The sequence below is a fragment of the Hemicordylus capensis genome, chromosome 10, assembly GCF_027244095.1.
Source record: "Hemicordylus capensis ecotype Gifberg chromosome 10, rHemCap1.1.pri, whole genome shotgun sequence".
NCBI classification, from domain to species: Eukaryota; Metazoa; Chordata; class Lepidosauria; order Squamata; family Cordylidae; genus Hemicordylus; species Hemicordylus capensis.
In genome coordinates, this window is record NC_069666.1 from 7,299,382 (window position 1) to 7,312,353 (window position 12,972).

General features: G+C 48.4%; 1 protein-coding gene across 8 annotated transcripts in view; it reads left to right on the forward strand.

Moving 5' to 3' along the window:
* Positions 1 to 12,972, forward strand: part of AGBL1 (AGBL carboxypeptidase 1) — a 371,201-nt gene that overhangs the window by 287,049 nt on the left and 71,180 nt on the right. The gene's annotated exons all lie outside the window — the stretch shown is intronic.

Below are 12,972 nucleotides of genomic sequence, written 5' to 3' on the forward strand. Positions count from 1 at the left end.
TTTGGAACCCCTCTGTTGCATGGCCACCACAGCATGGCGCTCTTCATGCCAAACACCCACACTGTTCCGTTCTTAGCAGTGATGCCATGTGGGAGTTTCCTGTTTGGGAACAGGAAGTTCCTTGTTCCCAGCATCCCACTGGCATCATCATCATCATCATCATCATGATGATGTAAATGGTGTCTGCGTGTGCGTGGATGCCGTCTCAAGTGCTAAGCAAAGTTTCGCAACAGAGGGGCAAGGAGAACCTGCCTCCCTCCATTTAAAGCACCTAGTCACCATCCCCCTGCTGAAACATTTCTGCCAGGGGAACTCGAATCATTTCCATGCCTCGAATCAGAGGTGCTGAAATGATTTGTGCACATCTCTAGACTTAACTGGGTAGTCTGCCACTCAGATACCAGCTTCTCATTCCTTTTCAGCTCCCAAGGACATGAATTATTTCCCAAGAAATAATTTGAACTAAGATCCTTTTGGTTCCAAGACCCAAGGTACCATAGTCAACTATAATCTGCCTTCAGCAGAAACGTACTGCCAGGAGTGGGTGTGTGCAGGTCACATCTTCAAAGCTCTGAGATGCTTTCTGTTCCCTTACACTTGCTCTGCCCAGGATCAGATGGGGCCACAGTGTGGTGGTAGTAAAGTGTCTGCTTTGCATGCGGAAGGTTCCAGGTTCACTCCCCAGCATCTCCAGGTAGGGCTGGGAGAGACTCCTGCCTGAAACCTTGGAGAAGCCGCTGCCAGTCAGGGTAGACAGTGCTGAGCTATACAAACCAATGGTCTGACTCAGTATACGGCAGCTTTCCATGTAGCAGCCTGAAGCCAGTCCTGGAGGGTTGTCAGCCGTAGCCTGAAACTTTCAGCTCTAGCCTTCAGAAGAATGGCTCTTTCCGTCTGCGACAATCTTAGGCAGCTATTCCTTTTAGATGCATCTTGGCTGCTGCCTGAGCAGAAAACAAGAATGCTTTTAAGGGGGAGAGAGCCTGGCATGTTTCTACAAATTGCCATGTCTCTCTTTCTGTCCTTCCGGATCTCCAGCCTCCTCAGTCAACGCTACACAATTGGCTCACCGCTTACAGGGTAGCATTTTGCAAACAGAGCCACTGTGAAGCAAGTTACAGGGCCCAGCAAACAGAAAATTCACTTTAAGGAGCCGTGCCGAGCTTGTTAAGACAGCAAGTGAAAGATGGAGTGGATTGTTTCTGTGTGCCCTGTCCTTGGCGCTTTTGTGCTCCAGTGAACTGAGAAGGTTCCCCAAAGCAAAGGGGATGTTCAGAGTTCATGCATACCACTGTGTTTATCAGCTGCGGCTAAAAGGTCCCCTGGTCTCCCAAATATCTGGTCATGGGTGAATAAGGGCCACCCTTCTTTGGGTATTGTACTCTGTACCAAAACGGAGTGATGCAGGTTGCGGTGTGGCTCTTGTGGACTAGAAAGATGAAGGAGGGCCTAGCTTTGCAAATGGATTTGAAGCTCAGTTCCCTCCACCCCACAATGAAGGAAGCTGGTCTTGTGGTAGCAAGCATGCATTGTCTGCTTTGCTAAGCAGGGTTCATCCTGGTTTGCATTTGAATGGGAGACTGCATGTAAGCATGGTGAGATATTCCCCCTATATGGATGGGGCCACTCTGGGAAGAGCATCTGCATGCTCGCATAAAAAAGGTTCCAAGTTCCCTCCCTGGCACTTCTAAGGTAGGGCTGAGAGAGACTCCTGCCTGCAACTTTGGAGAAGCTGCTGCCAGTCTGTGTAGACAATACTGAGCTAGATGGACCAATGGTTTGACTTGGCATAAGGCAGCTTCCTATGTTCCAAAGGGTATGGAACTGACTTAAAAGAAGGAGAACAGAGGAAGTTGCCTTATACTGAGTCAGACCATTGGTCCATCTAGCTCAGTAATGCCTACACTGACTGGCAGTTGCTCTCCAAGATTTCAGGCAGGAGTCTCTCCCAGCCCTACCTGGAGATGCCAAGGATTGTGTCTGCAACCCTCTGCATGTAAAGCAGAATGCTCTACCGCTGAGCTACAGCCCCATCCCAGGAGCAAATGCTCTAGATGTCCATATTTTCTTCAGAACATATTTAAACAGAGTGGAATGAGGTCTGGTTTCCATTCAAGTGAAAAAGAAATGTGAGGTGGAATGAATGGGATTCCTGCCTGGAACCCTCAGAGCGTTAATCTTTCCAATGCAATTCAAAGTTGAGATGTAAGGTTTTCTTGGTGTTGCAAAAAATAAAAAATAAAAATAAAAAATTGTGGGGTATATTGATTGGTTGATTGATTGAATTTATATACCGCCTAGTATAAAAATCTCTAGGCAGTGTACAGAATTAAAAACATAAAACATAACACAATTAAAATTCATAAAAAGATAAAATCATAATAGATAAAAAGACATTAATAACACATTAAAATTTCAATTTTTTAAATAGAATTTTCTATACCCAATTTCTAGATGGGTATAGAATTGTCATCAAACTCCTCCAAAATGAAATCTTCAGGCTGATTTAGAGGTTCTGATTTTACAGAACCATCTAAGGAAATAAAAAATAATTTCAACAGGACTAGCCCCAAATAAGCTAATTCACACGATGATTATTCGGGGTAGGGACAAGCATCCTACCCAAGTTTTGGAGCTTCATGCATGCCCACTTTGTGATTGTGTGCTCATCAAAAGCAGTGTAGGAGGCAGGGGAAGTGACCATCTGCGGATGTCACGCTGGGCGGGAGGGCTTTTTCTCCTACTTTATTAAATGGCTGGGTGTTATCTTGGAGAGTTCTTGCAGTTTTGGAGGCAAATCTGGAGGCTCCTCTCTGGACAAAGCATCAGAAAGAAAGCTTTGACAAGAGTAAAAAGAGTTTTGGCGTGGGCACCAAGCCTTCTTAGCGGGGTACTACAAATCCAGAGCTGGTGGCCGCCTGATTTTCTCCTTAAGCAGATGGTTGGAGGAGGTCATCCCCACCAGCACATCTCTCATTTACTCAAGCTGTGAGTTCAATGACCAGTGAGCCACGGAGCTGATTGCAATAAATATTAGTCTCTCTTGAAACTATGCCCAGGAACATTTTCCTCCCTCTGAAGGTCAGTGGCAAAGTGTTTTATCAGCGAAAGACAGTGGGGACGTATTTGCTACATATGACAAGCACCATGGCGCACCGTCTCTCCATCAGGTTTGGAGGATGAAAGGGAAATTAGCTCCAACTTGGATTAACAAAACCGTTTCGTCTTTTCTCCCATCTTTTCTTTTCTTTTCTTATTAAAAAAGGCTTTGTTTTTTTCTCCCAAAACTGGGTTACATCTCTTCAATAGCATGCATAATTAATTGGGAGGCTCGGGAAAACAGACGCGTCCCATGGGAATAGCTGTGATATTGCTTGGTTTTTCTGACTCCCAGCCTTTTAGATGGTTGTAAAAAAGGAGAAAGTTTCCCTCTTAACTTCCCCTCCCCATCCCCTTCTTCCATGCCCTCCAACTGATGTTACTTTTATTCCCCCCCTTTTCAAGTTTGCATTCCCTTCAAGTAAATCTCCTCAGATGCTTTCTCAGTTCTGCCTCCACAGGACTCCTGTGATCCCAGCCATGGAGGATATTTTTAGATTTTTTTAATACATCCCATCCTAGGACATATGCGTGTGCTCTCTCATAGTTTTGAAGCCGGTCATTTATTGCAAAAATTTAAAAGGCCCAAGACTCCATGAAAAATATCAAATAGGGTACTGGGTGGCTTATGGAGGGAGGCAACCTCCTCCCTCACTTCCAGGATTATCAGTGATATCCACTTTGGTGCACGTGGGTTGGTGAACAGCTGCAATGTAGTCCTATGAAAAGCGCTTCATGGGTAGTATTCCTCCCTGAAGTGGTGTATTCTGCCTTCCAGAGCCATTCAAGCTCTCTTGGGGACTACAGAGGTAGGCAGATTTCAAGCTTGCTGGAGCTACATGGATAGCTGAGGTTCTATTCTTCACTAGAACCTCAAGGTCCACCACCTGGAGCAAGATTCGCAATGAGAGTTCAGGAGGTAGAGCCAATATATCAGGAGGTCTATCTATCTATCTATCTATCTATCTATCTATCTATCTATCTATCTATCTATCTATCTATCTATCTATCTATCACCTATAGCACTGTTCTTCTATGTAAGGCCCGGGGGCAGATGCTTAGCTAGGGGAGAGGGGGCTCATTTTGCCCCTCTCCCTGGCAGCCCCTCCCATACACCAGCCATGCCCCCAGTGTGTCATGTCACATGCAGGGGGTGTGGTCAACACCTGGAAGGGTCCGCATGGCCCTAATGAGTTCATTTCCCAGTCGAAAATGCAATGGACTGAGTGTTTTCTCTGTTCTCTCTCTCACTCCCAGGAAGGAGAAAACAGAGAATGGAGAAAATACCCAGCTGACAACTAAGCCGTCTGGGAAATGAGCTCTGGGTGGGGGCATGAGCTCCCTTACCTGGAGTGAGGGAGAAGATGAAGAAAATAGGGAAGAGCAAGGGGTGAGCCTGGTGGCTCTTAGGAGCTGGGCGGCTCGGGTTCTTTGAACCCATCTGCCTAATTATAGCTCTGCCTCTGCCCAGGGGCCAGTGGTGGCCCCCATCAACCCTCAGTGCAGTCTCCGAAATAATTGTCTGTTGGGCCTCTGTGAAGCTTTGGCCAAAGCTGAATACTCTGCATGGTCCGCTGGCACCATGTGGAGATGGCCGTTCTCACCATACAGTGCTGCACTTTGTCCAGTGCCAGGGGGCTCATTTAAGGGCAACAGAGTCCACTTGAACACAACACTTTACAGTTGGCCAATAGAGCTGTCTAAAGACTCTGATGGGGTAACCCATCCATACTACTATTTGCAGGTGATGGGCGCTGAGGCTGAGAGATATCCTGCTCCAAGATGAGCTGGGTTCTCTGCCAAGGCAACAATCCAGCTCTGAGGGCCAAGGAGTCAGGACCTGGGCCAGCACCAAGCAGAAACACAAGAGCTGGCCATGGAAACAGACCAGGGATGTGGCCCCAACTGCTTCTTGGAAGAGACTGCTGGTTTTTATGGCTGCTCCCCAGGCTGAGTGGATTGGCCCATCTCTTCCCTAGGGAAGGCCTCTTTTTCTTGAAAAATCCTCATGGCATTTCTTAAGGGGTGTTTCCAGTGGTGCTGAGGGGACTCTGTTAGGACTGGCAGCTCCCCCACCCTGCAGACTCCTCTGAGGATAAAGACCAGGCTGTGTTCTTGGATTGTGGTGGAGGTGCTGGCACATGCTCCCCTGATTCCCCTGGCACGAAGGTTCCAGTGGCATGTGGTGATAGAGGCTTCCCACTTTGTCTCACCCCTGAACTGTCCACCTCATTCCACAGTGGGAATGAGTCCTGGATCCAGGGTCATGACAAGGAACATAGGAACATAGGAAACTGCCATATACTGAGTCAGACCATTGGTCTATCTAGCTCAGTATTGTCTTCACAGACTGGCAGCAGCTTCTCCAAGGTTGCAGGCAGGAATCTCTCTCAGCCCTATCTTGGAGATGCTGCCAAGGAGGGAACTTTGAACCTAGATGCTCTTCCCAGAGCGGCTTCATCCCCTGAGGGGAATATCTTGCAGTGCTCACACATCAGGTCTCCCATTCAGATGCAACCAGGGCAGACCCTGCTTAGCTATGGGGACAAGTCATGCTTGCTACCACAAGACCAGCTCTCCTCTCCGTCAAGAGGTCACCAACTCACCCTCCTGAGCCACCATTTTGCATCTGGTTCCAGTTGGTGGACTTCAAGGTTCCATTAACAAGCCAGAAGAGACCCTGCAAGCCTGACGTCTGCTCATAGCTGTTCTAGGGCATAACCTTAGTCCATGCAGAGTGCCTTAGGTTTCCTCTGCAGATAAAGTACCATAGGGTACCTTAAAGACTGTCTGCTTCCAGCTGAACATACCCACCTGACTAGATTGCTTAGAGGGCTTGGCTCCACATACCAACACATGCTGAGGCCCATATGTCGAGCACATGGGACAGGGCCTTCTCAGTTGTTGCCCCCAAGCTGTGGAACTCACTCTCAGCTGAGACCCACATGGCTCCCTCTCTCCCAGCCTATAGGAGGAAAGTGAAGACTGCCCCTTTTATCCAAGCTTTTGGCCAATGAGCTGTCCTTTGCTCTTTTTAAACTCCTAGCTGTGTTTATTCTGTTTTTATGTTTTTATGGAATAGTTTTTAACTTGTTGTTAACCACCCTAGAGTCTTAGGATGAAGGGCTAGCTAAACAAACAAACAAAGGTAGAAAGGTTTTGGATACAATGGATGTAGGCCAAAGATCAGCATAACATAGATGTGGACTCCTACAACTTAACTACCACTCTTCATCAAACAAGGTATGTACATACATACATACTGTCCAGCGAGGCCGGATGCCCTAACCTCTGAGGACGGTGTGGTGAGAGGGCCCAAGGCGACAGGGACGGGTGGTAGCCAGGGAGAGATGGAGGAAAGACAGCCAACAGGCAAGGACTTGGCTCCAGTGGAGGAGGAGCTGAGCCCTGATAAGACCGAAGGGGAGGCGTGCTTGGATAACATCAGCAGCATGCCTCCCGAACAGCAGAGGCGTAACTATAGGGGGGGCAGGGGGGGCACGTGCCCCGGGCGCCATCTTTTCTGGTCACGTGGGGGGCGCCGCCATGACAAAAAATTTTTTAATTTTGTTTTTAAATTTTTTGTTAATACAAATGTTTCCTGCTCAGTGCAGCAGCACTGCAGCAGTCAAGGGAGCGCGTCGGCGCCCCCTCCCCCATGAGCGGTCCCTTCCGCGCCGCCCGCGCCCCCCCCCCATTGCTTTGCTGGTGCCTGGTGGCCAGTCAGTGGCCTGGCTTGGCGGCGGCGGGCGCTTGTGAGGAAAAACCTAAGTATAATGTAGTGTGTTGGGGGGCGGGGGGGCACCATTTCAGTGCTTGCCCCGGGCGCCATTTTCCCTAGTTACGCCTCTGCCGAACAGAGGGGGATCTGAGCAGGAGGAAGGAGAAGGGGAGAGGCATTGGCAACAGCTGTAAGGGGTAATCAATAATAGGTAATAAAGAGGGGCGTTGGCCCCGTTATTGGGGGCGGGAGATGCATAGCCTGTGAGGAAGCATATAAGGAGCTGGCTAGGGATGAGAGAGGGGCAGACACAAGGAAGAAGCAGCCTGGGACAGAGGAGGGACAGGGTGGTGCTCAGTCCCCTCCCTGTCTCTGCTCTGAGGCCGGACCCGATAAGCCTAGCCAGGCTGGCTAAAGGAGACAGGGACGTGTAGCCGGACACATACATACATATGTACGTATGAGGCTACCATATACTGAGTCAGAGCACTGGTCCATCTAGCTCAGTATTGTCTACACAGACTGGCAGTGGCTTCTCCAAGGTTACAGGCAAGAGTCTCTCCCAGCCCTATATGGAGACACCAGGGAGGGAACTTGGGGTCTTCTGCTCTTCCTAGAGCGGCTCCATCCCCTAAGGAGAATACCTTACAGTGCTCCCGCATTTCATCTCCCATTCAAATGCAAATCAGGGCAGACCCTACTTAGCAAAGGGGACAATTCATGCTTGCTACCACAAGACCCGCTCTCCTCCCATAGACTCAAAGCACTTTATACAGAAAAATAATCATAATAAGGAAAATATACTACAAGAAAGATCTGGAGTCACTGCTGGTTTGGATAGCACAGTGCATAGATGTAGAGTCAATAATCTCTCCCCCCCCACACACCTAATAATGGCATGGCCAAACCATCCATGAATTCACCGCAGCATTGGAGTGCTTAGCAAAGCAGCAAGGAAAATCTCCCTGCCAGCTGAGATGCTAGTTCCAAATGTCCCTCTGCCTCCCCATAGCTGGCTCCAAACAATTTGCTAAAATAAAGATCAGCCTTCCCGCCGGCCTAGACATGTGAAGACTCATAAAGCCAGAATCAGCATCCAGCCCCCGACTGTGTCTGAATGAAACCCGTGGCTGGGTTAAGAGGAAAGACTCCAGGCTCTCCCAGCAATCCCTGCAGTGGCTGACTGAGTGGGTTGCTAAGTAATAGTGGAGAGCCGAGACGAGTGGAAAATGCAAACTGTTTCTCTGAAGCGCTCGACTCAAAGTACCAGAAAGCAACATTTGTTCCCCTAACTAGACTCTGATTTTATTGAGAAGGGATTCACGTGTCAATGACAGTGGAATTACGAGCTGGGGTGGGAGGTAAGATAAACATGCAAATAAAAGCCACGTTGACTGGCCTTTGAGAAGCAAGGGGGGGGAATACTCTCCCCATTTTGAAGGAAAGGGGGGGGACCCCTTCCATCCTGAGTGGGTGGATTGATATAGGGTGGTATTTATTTCAAGCACATTTCAGCAAATCCATCAGTTCCATCTTCGGTTTGCCAGCCTCTTCCCGGCCACTTTAATGCAAGGCACATTTGCATTACTTAGTATTTTTATGAGGTTTTGTCAGCCATTTGGTAGTAGAACACAAACAGCTGATTGCAAATGGACTAGACTCGCACATTTTCTCCTCTACACCCTCTAGAGCATAATGCTAGGTAGGATGCAAGCAATGAGCTTTTAAATTACACATCATCCCAAATGCCCCTATTCTATGCAAAATTGCAATCATGCTTCAGTCAACCTTAATGGCTGCTGTACCTGTTTCGGTGATTTCCCACAATCCATCACCCTGCTGTTCCTTCTTTTTAAAAAAAGAAAAAAGAAGTAGAACCAGGTAATGCAGGCAGCTTCTGCATAATGTAAATGTGCCTCTCTCCCTCTGAATTGTGTCGTAACAGATGGAAGCTCTTGTATGACAAGTTCATTAGGCTCCAGGATCCACTACCATAATGTCAGTGGACCGCAGTACTTCTTGAAGTGTGTAAGGGTGGCAACCTTCCAGAGAAATTTCATGGGGAAAGGAGGGTGTTGAACAAGCAGAATTGTCTTTTTAAAATCTAAGCGAAAAAAGTACATAAAAAGGGCAACATTAAAACAAAACAAAACGTAAAGGGACTGGAGCACCTCACCTTCCCTTGGAGAAAAGAGAAGACAGCTTCTGCATGACAGAAGCTACATGAAGGGATAAAGTTTTTGATTAAAAAGTACATTAGTTAGGTGTTGGGGTCTTTGAGACCCCATCATAAACAACATTCTGGATCATCACACATTCTAAATCAACTTCAGCCCCTCTGCAGATGCTGGACTATAACTCCCATCATCCCCAGCCACGGTGAGCAATTGTCAGGGATGATGGATGGTTTCGGTGTTGGTGGTTTCGAAGTTGGTGGTGGTTTTGAAGTTGTTCAGCCCTGCTCTAAATAATATCCCTACATTGGTAAACTCCTGTATTATAATCTTAACATAATCTTATGTTTATGTCAAATCAAAGTTGTAAAATCGCTCTCTGTTAGAAAAAGTTTTTATTACATTGGGGGCTATTTGACCCTCACATCTGATTATCCATAGTACTTCTTATGGGAGGAGTGAGCTTATGCTGCATAATAAGCAGGTGGTGGTTCCATCAAATAATTTGAAGTTCTGGGATTCAGAAAGAATCTTAAGTATTTTTATTATTGTCAGCAGCTGCATAGGGGGGAAATTGCCCGGATGTCCTTTGTTATGTGTTTGGTTTGCAAGCAGGTGTTGCAGAGAGTGTCTTCTCAGCCATTTCCTTTCAGTCCTAAAATAAGTCCCTGTGGAAAGTCTTGAGAGCTGGGTTATTGCCTTTGAACCCTAACCCTTGGCCGTTCAGCTGGATTCTCGAAATGCACGGTGAAGCTTAGATTGAATTGATCTTATCTCATACTGCTGACTCATCACATACTGCTTTGGTGTCTCTGTAAAGCAGGGATTTTTCTGGGGTCCAACTCCAAAGACATCCCTCATAGATGTTGGCTTTCTCTTCATCTCCAATGTTCACTCAACTGCCTGTCAACCATGTTTCACAACTATGTGAGCTTTGGGCTGCCTTGTCATGTAATGGGACAAGAAAGTCAGTTCCCAATATTATGTCACACACTGATGTGACCAAAACATAAACAAGAGCATAACTATTCAGGCAGAAGCCTACTTGGTTCCAATGGCATCCATCAAGCAAAACTGATCTCCCAGTGGCGTCCTTTATTCTTTCCTATAGAAGGGAATGGCCACAATTCTGTCTTATGTGAATTATTATCCTGCTCTTGACCAAGCCAGGATCTCCAGCAAGTTAGGAATCTGAGAGGCACATGGGCAGCTCTGAGGAGATGCCGATCTTGCAGTAGCAAGCATGATTTTTCCCCTTTGCTAAGCAGAGTTTTCCATGGTTTGCATTTGGATGGATAGCTATGTATGAGCACTGTCTACTGTAAGCTCTCCCTCTTAGGGGACGGGGCATCTGTTTGCATACAGAAGGTCCCAGGACCAATCCGTGGCAGCTTCTCCAGGTAAGGTTGGGAAAGACTCCTGCCTGAAACTTTGGAGAGCTGCTGCCAGTCAGTGCAGACAATACTGAGATACATGGACCAGTGGTCTGACTCAGTATAAGCCAGCTGCCTATGTTCCTATGAGAAGGGGCTCAGGACCTCAGCTAACTTTGAGCAGGAACCCACAAGACCTGGATCTAGCAAAATAAGGCAGGGTGAGGGTAGAACTGTGTCCTTGGATCATAGTAGACATGTGGGCATGCACAGAGACCATGTGTGTGTTGGTGCCGCGCCGGGGCAGCTGGGGAGGAGCACCGCTGGTGTATGCTGATAGCTGGGGGGAGCACCACAAGTATGTCGATGACGGTGAGCAGAGGAGGAGCAGGGATGGACCTGCTCTCCTCCGTGTTAAAGGGGTTGTGGAAGCCCTCAATTTTAAATCACAGTTCAAGCATAACCCTACACAAATCTTGTAGATCTCTGTAATCCCATGCCAGTTATCATTGGTCCATGGTGCTCAGTCTCTGGATGGAATTGACTGAGGGAAGGAGCAGAGGAGGAAAGAACTGGCAGATTTGGCTAAGGTGGCCCAGAATTGAACCTCTGAGGCATGCTTGCAGGAAACCTTCTGTTCCAAAAAAGACACCAAGCTGGAATAAGCCAAAGGACTCTGAGGTTATGTAGATTTGTTAATGGAGCTGTCCTCAATGGCCCCCTCTGGTGCCATTATCTGGACAGCAGCCGGCAGCCACATGCTCTGGGAAACTGGGGTTAAATCATTCATGGGCTGTGAAGCCAAACATCTCCAGCTGAGTAAAACCGAGATATGCAGACTTTTCTCCCTCCACTTGCCTGGAGGAGACCTTTCTCTCAGTCACCCCAGGCAACCGTCTAGAGCAACCTTTCCAAAGGAGAAGTCCTTTTTCCACAACAGAAGACAACTATTTTTACTATTGTGCCAATGTGTTGCCAGAATAGTTATGGAGGGGACTATCAATGGAAAGACATAGGGGCTATTCTCATGATCAACAAAAATCAGGCTAGGAGAGCCTAGCCCAATTTTTGTTAGTCGTGCAAACCACCAGGCTTGCAGACGAGCCCGGTGGCTTACAAGCTGCTAGCCCGCTTTGGTAGCCCTCCCTAAAGCCCGGGTTTGCGGAGCGAGTTCTCCGCAAACCCGGGCTTTCTGATCGTGAGTAACCACGGTGCAGCTCCACACCACAGCTACTCATGAGGAGACCCCCGGAGGGGAGGTGAAAAGCCACCTCCCGGCTCTGGGGGTCTTGCCAGCATGCCCTGAGCACTTGTGCAGGGCATGCTGGAGCTTGCGGGGGCCAATCGGCCAAGGCTCCCCCCAGCCCCCGCCGGCTGCGTCATGGAGCCAGCAATCATGTGGGCAGCCGATCTGGCCACCCAAGGCTCCCTCCGCACTCACCACCCCAAACCAGGCTCAGAGTCTGATGATGACTTCAGAGGTAATGAGAAACAGTGGGTTGAATGGACCTGTGGTCCCAATCCCCGCTCTCCCTGCTCCAGACCCCCACCGAGAGGCTGAAACAAGCCTCCTGGCCCCGGGGGTCTCTCCAGGATGCCCCATACACTCACTCAGGCCATCCTGGATCTTCCAGGGGCTGCATGGCCCCCAATCCCCGCAGCCCCTGCCGGCTCCGTGACAGAGCTGGCAGTCGTGTGGGCGGCTGATATGGCCGCCCAGGGCAGACTGAATGATCATCTGCAGGGAGAGTGTGCTAAGCCCACTTTCCCCACAAACCTGCTCTCGGCGAGTCTTACTGATCGTGAGACTCGCCTCGTAGTCTCGCATTCAAATGTAAATGAGGGCAGACCCTGCTTAGCAAAGGGGACAATTCATGTTCGCTCCAACAAGACCAGCACTCCTTCTATGTCTGAGGAAGACAGAATGTGCACACAAGTGTGAAAAAAAATATTAAAAATAGCATTATTGGGTACAAAGTAATCCCGTCCCCCCTGCTTAGCATTCCTCTTTATTCTCCTCTGTTGGATGATCCCTAAGTCTGAGATGAACTCAGATGCATTCCTAAACTCGAAGCAATCTTGCCTCAAGGTAACAGGTAATACCAACAGCGACAAGACATCTGGGATGCAGTGTACAGTTGAAGCCATATTTTAAAAGTCAGTTCTTCTTTCAGGACTCTGGGTTCTCCCCCCCCCCCGAGGGGAAAGAATTGAAATGTTTAGGCTATGAAGTGAAACCACCGCCCAACAAAATATGTGAAGAGGGAATCACCAGCCAGAAAGCTACATACAGTAGGTATTTAGGGAGCATTCTTGTGCCATGGTTCATTTAACTCAGTGCTGTCTAGACTGGCTGCCAGTGGCTCTCCAAGGTTTCAAGCAGGAGTCTTTCCCAGGCCTACTTGGAGATGCCAACGACTGAACTGGGGACCTTCTGCATGCCATCATGCAGATGATCTACCACTGAGCTATGGCCCCATCCATATCGTACAGCAGACAGAGCTCACATGTGATCACCCATCCAAATGAAAACCAGTGCAGACCCTGCTTAGCAAAGGGGACAATTCATGCTTGCTACCACAAGACCAGCTCTCCTCCCCAGATT